A 16924-nucleotide genomic window follows, 5' to 3' on the forward strand; every position below is an offset into this window, starting at 1 on the left:
AGCCTCCGAAGTCAAATTATTAAAGCCAGTAGCCAATATGGATCTGCATAATAAATTGCATTTAGATTATTAGGGGTCCTGAGAACATGACAATGCAACATTGGCGAGGCTAATGATGATGATGATGATGATAATAATAATAATAATGAACCGAGGTGGCACAGTGGGTAGAGTGCAGTACTGCAGGCCACTAAAGCTGACTGCTAGACCTGCAGGTCAGCGTTGCAAATCTCATCACCGGCTCAAGGTTGACTCAGCATTCCATCCTTCCGAAGTGCGTAAAATGAGGACCCGGATTGTGGGGGAAATATGCTGGCTCTGTTAAAAAGTGCTATTGCTCACATGTAAGTCGCCGAGTCGAAGGGAGGCTTAAAAAAATGGAATAAATAATAACAAGTGGCAGCAATACTGTAATTCTATCAATTGGTCAGTGCCTGAGCAGTGGACACGCTGGCGTTTAATTTGCAAAGCATATGTGGTATTTTCCAGGCAGCTTCGCCCTTTTGCTTCCCTTCAGCCTCTGCCGCCGTAGTTACTTCTAACGGGTCTGTTGTGTCGCTAGTAGCAGCAGCAGCAGCCGTCGCCGCCGCCGCTTTCTTCCAGCGCCCGTGACCCTAAGCAAAAAGTGACCGAGAGTAACCCTGGCGCTGTTCTCTCCCGCGCGCGTGCTTCCCCCACCTCTCACCGACACAACCGTTTTAGAACGCGGCAGAGCCAGTCCCTCGCGCGCCACCCTGGGCGAACCAATGAGGATTCGCGGCCGCGGCATACGTAATGAGGATGGTCCGCGGCGGCGATTGTGAGGTGCGCCAGCTCGAGGCGGAAGGAGGGGGAGGGGGAGGCTCATCACCGAGACTTGGGCCTTGTTCATTGGCTCGGCGGGGCTGGTCCGCCCAAGGCTGGAGTTAACGCGTCGCCCGCAGAGGGGGCTCCCGGCAACACACGAGGAGCGTCGCTTTACCAGCTTCCCCTCTGGCCGCAGCGGTGAGTTCGGGAGCCGGGAAAGGGGACGGAGCGTTTGTGGAGGGAAGAGCGCGTGGGTTTGGAGGACCAGGGTCCCCGTTTAGGAGCCTCCCAGGCTTTGGCAGAGCAGGCGAGAGAGGAAGGAAGGAAGGAAGCAAGCAAGACAGCCCTTTCTTAAAGAGGAAGGGAAGCAGGGCCGACCCAGCACGGGCTTCAGGAAGACACCCGGGGGCAAAAGGCTTTAGCGCTCAGCATCAGACCCGAGAGGCCTGTTGTATAGTTCCAGAATTTATTAATAGGGTTAATCCTACGCGATGTTACACCAAGATACTCGTAGGCAATTTTCTTCCCGCTTTTACAGTAACCTGGGTTAGGCCGGTGAAGGCTGCAACTTGCTGTAACCTTACCGGCGAGTAAAGTCGTGTAAGCGGTGAAGTGGGGCGAGCTCGTTTTTTTTGAAGAAATGTTTCTGGCTTCCTTGTACATCCACTTTGCCTTGTCCCAACCTGCTTCAAGAATGTTCGCAGTCGCATATGATAAATGGCACTTCTTGCCACATGTGCGAATTTTAAGCATTATTCACTCCCGATGATGCTTTCTTGAGTTGATTCTTGAAGTGTCATCCTGGGCATATTGATTCAAAGCAAGCTCCATTATATCCGCTAGACTTTTCTTGGTGATAGGCTTAAGGTCCCACTGTCAATTACCTAATGCGACTTCACATTTTAATGCATAAATTCATTAAAGTATTCTGTAATTTTTAACTCTTTGCATTCATATGTGATTGTTCGTTCTTATTTATATTAGCAATTGTGAATATAAAAGTAGGACTTGCTCTATTCATCCCAAAAGCATATGAGAATTTATGCACTTATGCCAGTTCTATTCTTACTACCACTACTGCAAACTAGCATCACTGATATGAGCACACGTGTGTTTCTATAAATGGGATTACATGGCCAGAATCCAGAACTGCTTTAGTGTAGTTAGGAAAAACTGTTAACTCAATTTATGATACAATATGATAGCAACTTGTATCACTGCAGTAGGCATCTAAAATATTTCAGAAGAGCTTTCTTTTACTTTGCTTTGCTTTTTACTTTGCTATTTTTTACTTCTAGGCTACTTTTACAGTGTACAGGTAGTGTATGAATATGTTAAATTGCCTTTCATGTATAAGAGAGCAACTTTCACCTACTTCTCTAATCCTGACTTATCTAAAGCTCTATGCATTTTCATTAATAGACATTGCGATAGTATCGGGAATATGGTCCAGTAATCTTTATATTCTATAAATATGTTTATGGAAAGTTGAAAGTAAGCTTATTTGGGACTTTACTTTTGCAACAAAATTCAACTTTGAAACTCCAGTACATTTTTACATTTTTACCCCCCAAAAGTAGAGGGTCATATTAATTATTTTTTGCTGTGGCTAGATGTAAACTTATTCATAAAATCAATATTAACTTATGACTGAAGAACTGTGTAGTCATCTCATTGATTTTTTTGTGCCTCTGTATGATTTTACACAAACAGACTTCTAGAAAAAAAAATAGTGGATAATTTTCTCTGTCAGTTTAGTAAAGCCAATATTTAAATAAAGCCAGTATTATGCTGAAAAATACTGATAGTAAAATTATTTTGGAAATATTTAGTTCGGTAGTCACCTATAACTTTCAGCAACTACTACTAAGGTATAAAGAATTTTCTGAATATCCTCTTGGTTAAGATTATTCTAACCATCTTGCAATTACTTGTCAGACACGTTTCTTTAAAAAGTTTATCATCAATTTTGGATCATTGATCTGTAGATTATTTACATCAGGAATATGTAACATAAAGCCAGCTGAGCCTTACTTTTTTCAAAATTGTGCAACATATATATTTGATTTGTATCATCAGTGCCAATCTTTAGATATGTTGCATATGTTTGAGTTATTCATGGCCGTATTAGCATTCTGATGAAGAAGAAATCTTCAGCATTAAGACCTGACACCCAGTTCCTGAATTGCTGCATTATTTTCAGAGTTTCAGATTCATGTCATCTAAATTCAAAATGAACCTTTGCTATAATTGAGATACTGTAATCAGAAAGTATGCACTAATGTTTGCTTAGAATTTAGTGGTATCTCTTTTATATGCATGTCTCTTATGCTCAAGAAATAATTCTGGTGAATACATACAAATATGTACTGTAATTGCTGTTTCTGATCTCAAATGAGTATTTTAATATCCACTCATCAGAAGTTCTGAAAGCATGGTTTTTACAGCCTAATTTTCTAATTTTTCATTTGATTAGAATTTTCCTTCCTGATTTTTTTTTCTTGATGTGTTATCTAACTCGGAGATTCCCAGCACCCACTGTGGACCGGCATGTCAGGAACCAGGTTGGACAAACAAGCGAAGCCTTATCCCCACTATGCAGGCAGCACAGAAAACTATGCCTCATTCTGGTCTGCAGAAAAACCTTTCTCCATGGAACCCATCCCTGGTGCCTAAAAGATTGGATGCCACTGATCTAACTATTCACTTTTAAAAATGCTTATTTTTAAGAGAATCAATAAGATTCAAAAATATATTTTAAAAACCCTTCTAAAATGTATACTATCAGTACACAGATTCTTTTACTGGATCGCCATAATAAAAGTAAAAAGGAATGATGTAAATCTACCTAATCTAGCTGCTCTATATGCAAAAAGAGCCTTTTGCAGTTAACAGTTGTAATTCCTAGACTGGAGTCCTTGCAAACAATCATCCTATCACTTTCCGTATGGGCTGCTGCAATATGTTTTACATGGGGCTGCTGATGAAGACCACTCAGAAATTTGTTGGTCAACAATGTGAGACATGATGGGGCATACTACATTATGCCCATATGAAGCCTCTACTCCATGACCTGTACTAGTTGCCTTCTAGCATTCAGGTAAAATTCAGTGTTGGTTACCACCCATAAAGATTTTCATGGCATAGGCCTGACTATCTGAAAAACCATCTTGCTGATGGCTTTTGCCCCATCCTGGACAATTATACAGAATAAGAAAGCTCATATTTAATAAATACTCAGGTTATCACTAGGACGTCTATAGATACATACTGTTGGAAGTCTACAGAAATACATACTGTTGGAAGAACTCAATCAATGCAATGGAATTTCTTCCAAATGCTTTCTGAATTGGATTGTTTATAGCAATTTTTCATCTTTATGTCTATGAAAACACTAAATATTAACTTGTCCATGCAGTAATGCCTGTCTAGCTCAGTGGATTCTGTGAAATACTCTATTGGTAATCCTCATTAAAGTAGTAGTTAAGGCAATTTGAGTTTGGGAGAGATTTCGGGCTTGGAATGAGAATCAGGTGAACCTCATTCCTTTCTGTGGATCTGCGCAATGTGGGATACTTTGAACACCCACCCCTGCCCCCATTATGAGGAGAGAAATAGGGGCGGGTGCAAGTATTCAAAGAATCCCACATTGCACAGATTCACAGAAAGGCATCAGATTCACCTGATTCCTGATTGATTCTCATTCCTGATTAATTCTCATTCATGCCTTACCATTGCCAGAGAAAATTGACCTTCCGAGCGAGCAAAGACCCCCCCCCCCTTGATTTGTGAAGAAACAGTCAGGATATGTTTGTGTCATCTGAAACCCCACTCCTAGTTTGAGTAAAGCTACATCCACGATCGCATGGTGTCAGTGAAGGAAAGTTACTTGTACTGGCATGTTCAGAAGTAAGCCCAGACCCACTGCTCATGGTGGCTCCTTCCACTGGTGTTTTTTCCCCTTTGTTTTTGATGGACCGGATCTCTGATCACTTAAATCCACTATATTTCCTTTATGGAATTTAGCTACCACACATAGATATCAGTCCCAGCAGTGGCCGGTGAGACTGCATGCCCCTGAAGCAGGATGGCTATCTCTACCACTGGAGAAGGAGGCAAGAGGAGCATCCAAGTGGCGGCGGGGAGAAGGGTGTGGGGGAGGAGTAATGGGATGGGTTGGAATAGCAAAAGGAATAGGATGGAGTGGAAGTGGAAATGGGAATTGGAATAGGATGGAATGAAATGCAATGGAATGTAAATATGAGAATAGAATGGGAATATGGATGGGGTGGGATGGGATGGAATAGTAATAGTAATAGGATGGAGGGGAAATGGGAATGGAATTCAATGAAGTATCCCAGGGCACTGCCAGCATTGAAAGGGATCCTGCAGAAGATGCACCAGGAGTCAGTCTCATCCCTGTATCCATCAATTGTTCCCTATCCTGGTTTCTCCCCCCTCCCCACTTGTTTGCACACTTTTCTTTCTTTGATATATAACAGGTAAAAGTCTTTGAACATGGAATGGAAATAGGAGAGAATAGAATGGGAATAAGAACGGGGTGGGATGGGATAGAATAGCGATAGCATGGAATGGAAATGGGAATAGGATGGGATGGAATGGCTTTCAGCAAGGTTTATCTTCCCCACCCCTGTTTGCTATTCTAAAAGAGAGAGTGAGTGAGAGAAGGAGATATGATAGATGTTGATCATAACCTCCTTGTATTACAAGAATTGAGAAGAATTGTTGGAAAACTTGAGTTTTCTGAAGTGGACCGCTAGACTCGTAAAAATTGAAAAATGATTTAGTAAACAAAAGCAAATGAAACACACCCAGGAGGAAAACAAATTAAAATTTAATTTGTGTGTGTTATTTAATGGACTTCTAAATTGGCCATGCCCACCCAGTCACATGGCCACCAAGCCATGCCCACTCAGTCACATGGCCAAGCCACGCCTGCCTAGCCAGTCTGGCCTCCCAAGCCCATGAAAGATTTAGAGCCAAACTAAAATAAGATTTTGTTCTAGTTAGATTCATAGTGTTATTTAAATGTGTCATTAAAACTATTTAAAATGTTGGAATGTTTATTTGGAACATATACAACTTAGGCCTGGTATTTGTGGACAAGCTGAAGACAAGCTTCTTCCCTCCACCAGCAATAAGAAAATTTGTTTGAAGTATTTTTAACTTCTATAGAATTATTACCTTATATTGATAGGTACTCCAAATATTAAATGTTACAAATTTTCATTTTAATTGTTCCTGTATCTCCAAAAACTGTCGTTTCATGTGGTTAGTAGGAAGAATGATAATATTAATTTAGTGCTTATTCTATTCAGCCTTTAGCCTAATTCAGTCTAAGAATTCCCCCTTTCAAGAGGTGGCAATCTAAATTCTTTATGGCCATATTTCAAGTCCCATGTTGAGTTCCTAATTAGTCTTGAGCCATGGGGCTAGTGTAACCAAATTGAAACACGTATTTACATTCTCAATGGTTGCATATACTTCCCTTGCCCATGTGTTTGACACATGTGATTTTAAATAATGACTTTATTTTGAAGTAAGATATTGTGTGAGAAATTGAAGACTTGTGTTCTCTCACTATAAAGGTATAATGGAACTAGTCCATCATTTAAAAAAATGGCTAAATTATGCTGGATCCTTAAGATAGTGTTCCTCATATAGGTTGCTTAACAATCTGTCTTAGAACATTGCTGAATATCTCTTTTAAACATTAACATTTGTTCTTTTGTGGTCAGTTTTAGAGATTCAGATTTAATGGCAATGTTATTTCATCTTTCCCATTTCCTGTAATTCTGTTTTAAAAAGAGTTAATATTAAGTCCTGCAGGTGATTAGCCACTGTTGCTGGCAGAATGTTGAGCTAGAATCCCCCTCTCTTATCTGAAACATCATTTCAAGAACAATTGCACTGAATGAGCTTTCACAATATTGGAGTTGTAATAATTGCAAAAACTGCAGCAGTTTGAAAAAGATAGGCAAATGTACTTTGTAGTTAATTTGTAATCAATAATGGATGTTTAACATTTGCAAAAACTTAAAATGATTTTATTCAGAAAATGAATACAGCTGCCCATTTTAGTACATTTGGGAAGGAATTATACAAAGACAATATGAACATCCGTGTCCCATTACAATAATACAGTCCAAGGAAAAGGCAAGAATTGAGGCACCATATAACAATTACAGAAGAGACACAGTGCAGATATTATGCTCTGCTAACATCCTGACCCAGCAGCACAATTTTATATTTTTGTTAAGTGTGACAATTAATGTAATTGCCAGTAAAGCAAACCCACAAATACTTTATGCATTCATTTTACTGATAAATTAATTGATTATGCAAAAGCTGGAAAATACTGTTACTTTTTTGTATTATATAGATTTTGCTTGATAAAAAAAGTTAAAACACAACTGAAAGCCATAGGAGCTTTCCATGAAGAAATGAATTTTGTAATAATGTAATAAAATTTAAAGTGCCACTGATAATTTCAGTGTCCGGTTTATGCGGGCAGCTTTTATTAAATACCATTATTGAATGAAATTATTTGATTTCAAAGTAGAATGCATATTTTCCATCTCTTCAAAATCCTATTGATAGTTAGAAGGCTCTTTTTTCTCTGGCTCCCGCCCAACAGTAATATTAGAATAACTTGTTTATTCCAAAAGATCCCATCATTTATAACAACAAACTTCTGAAAGTTAGTTGCATCTCAAACATGTTGTCAAGTTGTGTTAACATCCAGTTCATCTTCCATAATTTTATTGCGCAACCATATTTTCAGGTTCAGTTCTGAAGTTTACAGACTATTTTAAGATTGCTGATTATTAGCTATTATATAATTAAATAATGGATTGCAATTTAATCTTTTTGTATGGCATAATTATAGTAGATTAATGGCTAGAACATTTAAGAAAGTTTCAACATAACAACTTGAATTAATTAAGATAATTAAGAGTTTAATGTGTTTAATTGGAAGTTGTTTCCTCTATTGAAATTATTTTAATAGGTTGTATAATAGCTCTTTGTATATGCCTAATAAAAAGATTTAAAAATCTTCCACTATCATTATAAAACATGTAGAAAATTATAAGACAGGTTTTAAAACAAATTCTGATTAAAAATCTATACAGTATCAGTCAGCATAAATAAACCTTTGGAGAATGGGAGCTGCAGGAGAAAAGAAACCTGAAGGGCACTAGGTTGTATACTGGGTCAGGGGTTGTATACTGCCGATATTTTTACAACACTGCATTTCTGCTAAAAACAACCAAACATAACACTTTGCCAAATCTGTAATTATTGAAAGGTTAAATATCTCCTCCGGACTTCCGCCCAAAAAAGACTTCAGCCCCAATAAATCCCTTTTCAACGTTAAAGTTGCCTTACTTATCTTTAAAAGCGAAGTGCTATAGCCGCGTTTGAAAGCTGGGTTTGTTATCAGTGCCTGAATCTTCCGCCAGGGGCGCTTCCTGTGCCTGGGCCGAGCAACCGGCCGATACGTCTTGGCTTGGAGCCGCGCGAGGAACGGGCTATACTACTTGGCCGCCTTTGCGTGAGTCAGAAGCGGGGGCCGGGGAGAAAAGCTACTAGCGTGGAATCGCGTCACAAGGCGGATTTTCCGTTTCCACGGCAACCCCTCTTCGGAGGCTGCGTTTAACCCCAAGGTAGAGGAAATAGATGGCGGGGCGCCTGCCTGAGAAAAACGGAGGGTGGGAAGGGCTGCCCGGTGGATGGGAGGAAAGCGGGAAAAACTTCCCGCCCGCCCTCCCGCCCACCGGGGGCTCTCAGGTAAATTTCACCCATAAGCAGAGAGCTCAGTTAAAAAAAAAAGACCCGATATGAATCTGAAAGGTGCAGGATAGTAGGCGCTTATCCGCTTGCATCACATTGCCTCCGAGGAAACACGTATATAAACAATAGATTGCAAGAAAGCTGACTAGTTTGAATCGTGCTATTAAAAAATAAGCGCTAGAGGGCGGTTGCTTTCTCTGAATGCATTTTAATTCACAGTATAACAATTGACACGTGTTAATCCTGGGAATTTTTAAAGAATAAATACAGGGACGATTTAAAAACATTTAAAAGCATCCCTTCTCTGATCTCTTATGTTTTGTTTTTGATAATTTACTAGTGCACTGCCCCTGGACATAGAGCATTTCTCTTTTATTATCCAATGAAGACTAATCATTTTTATGTTTAAACCCATTTGAGTTCAAAAATTCACATTTTCAGTTGTTTGTTCTTGATAGCAGCCTGCAATGACTGATGAGATTTAATACTGTGGAATGTCACAATGAAGAGTAGGATTGGGTGTTATTAAAATGTTTTTTTTCTTTGTTACACCTGCTAAAATCAGTTATGTTTAATTCTTGGACAACAGACAGGTTTGCTGATTTAAGTTATAGCAACAGTTATGTTGCTAGCAAATGATATTGTGATTTTATTTTTTAAGTTCTATACTGCCACTGAATCAGATGTAGTCAACAGAAAACATTTTGTGCCTTGGAGTCAATGTTAACTCCTGGTGATTGATTGCATTAGTCTCTGCACTTTTCTTATAAAATTTCAGAAGTGCTTTGCTATTGTCTTTTTCCTAGGGCTGTGACATATGGTTGCCCAAAGTCATTCAGGCAAAAAAGTGGAAGTCTATTTCTAGATATATTAACAGATAGATTATTATAAGTAACATAATTAGCTATCTTGGGGACAAGCATGTTATATGTTAATTATACAGAGCACATAAGGCCATTTTGCAATCAAGCACATTTGAGCAGGTTTAACACACACACACACCCTTAACCATTCATTGAATCATATTGTGTTAGTGAACTCTTGGTGCTATATCATGTGAATTGATGAAGTGGCTGTTGTTAAAAATAATCTTAATATATTATGCTATAAGAACTAAAACTATTACTGTATATGCTGGTGAATAAGGCAATCTGCAGTTATCTTTTAACCAAAGCATTAAAATGTAGTATCTGGCCCTCAATATTTTTACATATAATTTTCATAATTATCTGGGGTGGCATTAAAAATTTGAGGGTTGGCTTTTCTAAAGATGGGTTTCTTTGTGAACATATATAGATACTTTTAAAAAGTTAAAAACTTTAAAAAAGATTTTAAAGTACCTGTACACCAAATATACTTGCTGAGAAGTTATCTGTGGATAACTAAATCTAATTTTGAGTTGCATTTTGAGATCTAAAAATCATAGCTGACACACAAGTCAATTTGGTAAATAAGTTAATAAGACAAAGGGTTAAATATTTCATATTAGCTGAAATAGTTGCATTATTTTTAAAATGAATATATTAAACTAAATAATCATAAATAATAATATCTTTGTAATCCAGTAAAATGGTTTTGTCAATATTGTCTGTCAGTAACTGCTTCTTTCTTTATTGTTAGCTATATTTTGGAAACCCAATTAACTTAATTTTCAAGGATAGCTGGCTCTAATTCATTGATTTAACTTTTATATCTCTCATTGATTTTTGGCATTTTTTGTATAATTACGTTATTTGTATTTTCTTTGTACTGTATAGATAATTTTCATTTAGTGACCACAACTGGGATCAACAATTTGGTTGTTAATCAAAGCAGTCACTAAGTGAAACTGTCATTCTGCTTATCTTATTTCAGCTTTGCTTTGCTTTACAGACCTGTGAAGATTGTAAATGCAATGATTGGTCATAGAATTACTGTTTTTCATCACTCTCCTAATTATGAATAGTCGCTAAATGAGGCAGTCACTAAGTGAGTACTACCTGTATTTTCTTACTCAGTATATGTCACATTTCTCCCGCAGTGTCTTTGCATTATTTATATAAATATGACTCTGCCCTTTCCTGCTGTTTTCTGGAACCCAGTGTTTAGTCAAGCAATTTTTTTCTGTCTCTTCTTTTATTTTCTGTCTTTTGTCAGCTATTTTTCAGCCCCAGGCCATTTCATCTTTTGGTTTTCTTTTTCCATTTAGGGATATATAGTTAACTACATATTCAGTATACCTTGCCTAATAATCTACCACTTGAGTATTTTATTATTTTAAATAATACAACATCAAAGAATTACATCAATTACACTTACTACATCACAGAATCAAAGTTAAAAGGGGGCATTTAAGCTGTCAAATGCAATTATCTGCTTAGTGTTGGAAATCAACTAAAGCAACCATGGTATGTTTTATCCAGCCTCTGCTAAAAAGTCCACCACTCTCTGAGTATTTGATTCAATTTGTAAAACTGGTCTTACGATCCAAATCTGCTCCCTGCTACTTTAATCCATTATTCATGTCCTGTATTCTGAGATGATAGAAAACAGGTTTTAGCTTTCTCTATGACACCTTTGGTCTTTCTTCTCAAAATTGCACATTCTTTTTATCTTCACTGTTGTTTTCCTGAATTTATTGATTGATTGTTGCCATTTTCTATGTCATTTCCATTTAAAAAAATATTTCTATGTATTGATGCCCAAAACAGAATACTCATGGGCTGGATGCATTATCTGGTGAAATATTTATCTTCTCTGATTTGAAAACTATACTTGAAAACAGTTGATTTTTCTTTCCGTTTCTTGCAAAATCTAACTGATGCTAGTTCATATTAGTTCCAAACTCTCTTTCACAAGTATTGCTGTCAAGGCAAATATTCTCCATCTTGTAACTGAATTTATTTATTTTCCTCAGTAAAAGACTTCATAATTATTGTATCTTTTTTACATTTCATTCTGATATTTCCCCCCATTTTTCTAACTTATCAAGATTGTTTTCTGACTTTGTGATATTATTTCACTGAGTTTATGTTCACTGAACATTTGATAGATTAGAATTTAAGGTATCTTCTCATTCTTTTGTTTTTAGCAAAAGAAGTTTAAGAATACAGGACTTAAAAAAGAAAACCTGGAATAACATATGCCTCCCTTCAATCATTTGATACTATATTTCCTCTCTGGAATTTCTCAAACATAATAGATAATAATTATCTGGCCAAACCATGAGCAACTTCCTGTAATACTACATAATTCACTTGGCTTCAAAAACAATTCAAAGTAAATAGAAATTCCATAGCTGTAATTTTTTCAGTCTCAAGTTATAGTTCTGCTTCTTCAGTTTTTCAGAATTGATTATTGAAATTGTATCTTTAAAAAACACAAATTGATCCTGTAAAGAAAATTAGAGCTACTCAATCTCAATTACAGATTTACTATTTTTCAGTTTATCTTCAAAATGAACTGAAAAATAACAGATTATTAACTGTTCCATGAAAATGTCAATAAACACTAATCAGATTATTTTGGAGACATCTGAAGAAGAATTATTGTTTTCCTTTTTATCCTTTGTCATTCTCTCAGCTTTAGATCTACTAGCATCTCTATAATTTAGAATTATGAGTACTATTCCTTGCTGACCTATCTTATTTCTCACCTGAGAATAGAACGGAACGGAATGAATGGAACGGAATGAATAGAATAGAATAGAATAACAGAGTTGGAGGGGACCTTGGAGGTCTTCTAGTCCAACCTCCTGCTTAGGCAGGATACCCTACACTGCTTCAGACAAATGGTTATCCAACATCTTCTTAAAAACTTCCTATATGTATGTTGTTTTTAGATCTTTATTTATTTTGTATTGTTTGTTATCCTTTTTCCATTCTTTGATACTATTTCTGCAATTGCATTTTAATATCTCTTTTTTTAAGGAACTCCCGAATCTCAAACTCTTTTCCTATAAGGTTCTCCTGCCATAAAATTACTTTCGCTCTGTATTTATTAAAATACATTTTCTTAAAATACAATATACAAATTCAACTATACTTTTGTCCTGTTTTTATTCAAATGTATTCTAGCATTTATGGTTAATATAAAGTTGTGGATAACTCTTTTCTTGTATCTTCTTCCATTGTCTCAAAATAGTCAGTGGAAAAACTGCCATTCATGACATAGTTTGTAGAAAGATGACTGTTGTTAGTTTATGGCAGCAAAAAGCAGAAGAATATTACAGTATTTTTTTCAACTAAGAATTTTATTGAAAGGTATACACTTGTTAGTTGAGAATGCGATGAAACAGATCATGGAAACCCCTGTCTTTTAATAAACTTTTTCAATTAGTGCTACCAGATTCCTGATTTTTTGTTTGGCGGAATTTGTCACACATCAACCCTCAACTTTATGTTTATTTAGCAACTATTATGTTTATTTAGCAACTATTCAGAATTACGATAGCACTGAATGAAGAAAGTTAGGAACCCTTCTTGAATGTATAATCATTGCACCAACCCTGCAATTGTGATGAAAATCCAAATATTTGGCATTGTATTGATCCTTATATCTGCCTCAAGAAGCCACACAAAAACAGGCAGGCTCTTGCATGATTTATGAAGTCAACAGGAATTACATTCTTTGAGTTAATGGATCACATGAGTGTCTTACTTAATCATTGCAAAGACTTATAAGTAAAATTTTGGGCTCATTTGTGAGTTGTAAGTTGAGGACTACCTATATTGAGAGAATCAAAAACATAAATCACTGTTATTATTTGAAGACTGGAAAGTACCACCCATATAGCCAACAGTATTGCTTTTATTTTTCATCTGTTCCTGATGTATTGTTCATTCAAATGCATTTTTGTGCAAATCTGTCTATTTTTAACATGAACTGGAACTCTTCTTTTTCTATTGCTTTAGTCTCTCTCTTTTAATAAATTGGAATACAATAATTAAAAGATACATCCTACTGTGGATTTCTTTTAAGTCACGTTGCCTTTCTGTATTAAGATGTTAAGCTCATCTTTCTTATTTTCCATACTGGGAACGTTAGACAATGAAGGTCAGGGACTTAATAAACAAATACTCAGTTTGTTTATTTTTACTGAATGTTTTAACAGTCTTCATCCTAAATCTTTATCTTAGGTCCTTGGTTCAGCCTTTTCATTTCAGTTCCCACAGAATTCAGTTTGAAGCCTTCCAGATTAAAGTCACTATGCTTCCTGATCATATCAATTCTTATGAGAACAACCAACTTTGGGCCAATCTATTATTTTAAAAGTGTTCCGAGAAATAAAGACATCTTCAATTTAGTACCCTTTCCCAATACTCATTAAAAAAAATCCCCAGTGAAATTCCTGTCAGCTCTCCCTATTTATTTATTGTGTGAGCTTGCATTTTGGAAATTGCTGTCACTTGCTCCTTCTGTACTCTCTGCAGTAGCTTTTGCAGTGGGAAGCACTCACTTAATCAGCATAAATGAGCATAAACCAAGTTAGAATAATTTTGACCGGGAGTCACTGCTCACAGTCACTCATGCCCTCATCACGTCGAGGCTCGACTACTGTAACGCTCTCTACATGGGGCTACCTTTGAAAAGTGTTCGGAAACTTCAGATCGTGCAGAAAGCAGCTGCAAGAGCAATCATGGGCTTCCCTAAATATTCCCATGTCACACCAACACTCCGCAGTCTGCATTGGTTGCTGATCAGTTTCCGGTCACAATTCAAAGTTTTGGTTATGACCTATAAAGCCCTTCATGGCACCGGGCCAGATTATCTCAGGGACCGCCTTCTGCCGCACGAATCCCAGCGACCAGTTAGGTCCCACAGAGTGGGCCTTCTCCGGGTCCCGTCAACTATACAATTTTAATTGGCGGGGCCCAGGGAAAGAGCCTGCTCTGTGGCGGCCCCGGCCCTCTGGAACCAACTCCCCCCAGAGATTAGAATAGCCCCCACCCTCCTTGCCTTTCGTAAGCTCCTCAAAACCCACCTCTGCCGTCAGGCATGGGGGAACTAAGATAATCTTTCCCCCTAGGCTTCTACAATTTATGCATGGTATGTTTGTATGTATGATTGGTTTTATAACAAGGGTTTTTAGCTGTTTTAGTATTGGATTTTTACATTCTGTTTTTGTCACTGTTGTTAGCTGCCCCGAGTCCATGGAGAGGGGCGGCATACAAATCCAATAAATAAATAAATTAACTGCATTAATCCTTTTTAGCACTAAATATTTTTCAGGAGGAATTTCTCTTCATTTTTTTGGAATATTACTGTTCACATGCCTTTCTAAAAAGGTATTTCTGTGAATGTAAGTCTTATCTAAAAGTTTGTATTTTTTGTTATTGAAATGATATGGGCAGTTGAAATAAGAATTAAAGGGACACAAACAAGCATATAATAAAGCCAACTTCTTCAGATAAGTAAAGCACCAAAAATTTATACCTTTAATTATTAAAAATCGGTGTCTGTAAAGCTCTGATATTAATCATGGCTGACTGAAGACATCTATGAAAATGAGAGAAGGCTACTACTGTGAAAAATGAAAGACCAATGAGTGGACCGGTCCATTGAATCTCTCTAGTTTCTCTGGAGAGAATTGGAGGTAGCCCACAAGTACGGTAATGGCAGGTCCTTGTGAGAAAAACATAAAAAAGCAGTCTTTCACACGTTTGAATGCTAGGACCTAAGCAATTCAGTATCTTTGCTCTCAGCAGTGGGTGGAGTCTTATAAAAACACTAAGCCAGTCAAACTTTTTTCTTTAAAAAAAATTAATATATAAAAATGACAAATCAGTGTTTCAACAGTGTGGTACCTGGGCGCCATACATTCCAAAACACATGAAACTGATCAGATTAAACATTAATACATTCAATCAAATTATGTATTTCTAATAATACACATCTATATTATGTCAGCATTCTACACTGTTCTAACAACCAATGATAGAAATACTGTATTTGAAACAGAGTATATGTGGCAGTGGTGGTTGTTCAATCAATAATACAGACCAGCATATAATAAAGGTGTTATTTACAAGATATACAGTATCACTATAATATTACACACTAATCATGATACAATCAATATATAATACACACAATTCCATATCATAGAATAGAATAGAATAGAATAGAACTTTTATTGGCCGAGTGTTATTGGACACACAAGGAATTTGTCTTGGTGTATATGCTCTCAGCGTACATAAAAGAAAAAGATACATTTGTCAAGAATTATGTGGTACAACACTTAATGATTGTCATAGGGGTCAAATAAACAATGAAGAAACAATCAATATTAATAAAAAATCTTAGGATACAAGCAACAAGTCACAGTCATACAGTCCTAAGTGGGAGGAAAAGGATGATAGGAATGATGAGAAAAACTAGTAGACTAGAAGTGCAGATTTAGTAAAAAGTCTGACAGTGTTGAGGGAATTATTTGTTTAGTAGAGTAATGGCATTCAGGAAAAAACTGTCTTGTGACTAGTTGTCTTGGTGTGCAGTGCTCTATAGCGACGTTTTGAGGGTACGAGTTGAAACAGTTCGTGTCCAGGATGCGAGGGGTCAGTAAATATTTTCCCCGCCCTCTTTTTGACTTGTGCAGTATACAGGTCCTCAATGGAAGTACAGTGGAACCCCGACATAAGAGCTGCTCTACTTAAGAGCAACTCGAGATAAGAGCTGGGAGGGGAGAGATATTTTTGTTCTACTTACAAGCCCAAATTCGGGATACAAGCGCCAAGGAGCTGTCTCCTGAAGCCAAACGCTAACTTCCGCGTTCGGCTTCAGGAGACAGCTGCGAAGCGGCGCGCGTGTTTTAAAAGGTTGCAGCCGGCCTGGGGGGCTCGGGGGGGTGCTTGCAGCTTTCTTTCTTGCTCTTTTTCTTTCTCTCTTTTACCTTCCCTTCCTCTATTTCTTCTTTTCTTTCTCCTTCCCACCTTCTTCCCTCCCTCCCTCCCTTCACTCATTCCTCTCTTACTCTCCCCTTTCATAAGTTTCCTTGCTTCCTTCCTCTGTTCCTGTCCCTTCCCCCTTTCTTTCTTTCTTTCTTTCTTTCTTTCTTTCTTTCTTTCTTGCTTGCTTGCTTGCTTGCTTGCTTGCTTGCTTGCTTGCTTGCTTGCTTGCTTGCTTGCTTGCTTGCTTGCTTGCTTGCTCTTTTTCTTTCTCTCTTTTACCTTCCCTTCCTCTATTTCTTCTTTTCTTTCTCCTTCCTACCTTCTTCCCTCCCTCCCTTCACTCATTCCTCTCTTACTCTCCCCTTTCATAAGTTTCCTTGCTTCCTTCCTCTGTTCCTGTCCCTTCCCTCTTTCCTTCCTTCCTTCCCACCCTCCGTCCATTCATTCACCCATTC

General features: G+C 37.4%; 1 protein-coding gene across 2 annotated transcripts in view; it reads left to right on the forward strand.

Moving 5' to 3' along the window:
- Nucleotides 1–816: 816 nt before the first annotated feature.
- Nucleotides 817–16924, forward strand: part of ACSL3 (acyl-CoA synthetase long chain family member 3) — a 63089-nt gene continuing 46981 nt past the window's right edge. The window contains exons 1-2 of one of the 2 annotated variants that reach the window (XM_070753288.1): nucleotides 817–984; nucleotides 10474–10569. The gene's annotated coding sequence lies outside the window, so the exon portion shown is untranslated. The remainder of the gene's footprint in view (nucleotides 985–10473; nucleotides 10570–16924) is intronic. The other variant, XM_070753289.1, reaches the window with a different exon arrangement.

Source organism: Erythrolamprus reginae, chromosome 5, assembly GCF_031021105.1.
Source record: "Erythrolamprus reginae isolate rEryReg1 chromosome 5, rEryReg1.hap1, whole genome shotgun sequence".
Lineage (NCBI taxonomy): Eukaryota > Metazoa > Chordata > Lepidosauria > Squamata > Dipsadidae > Erythrolamprus > Erythrolamprus reginae.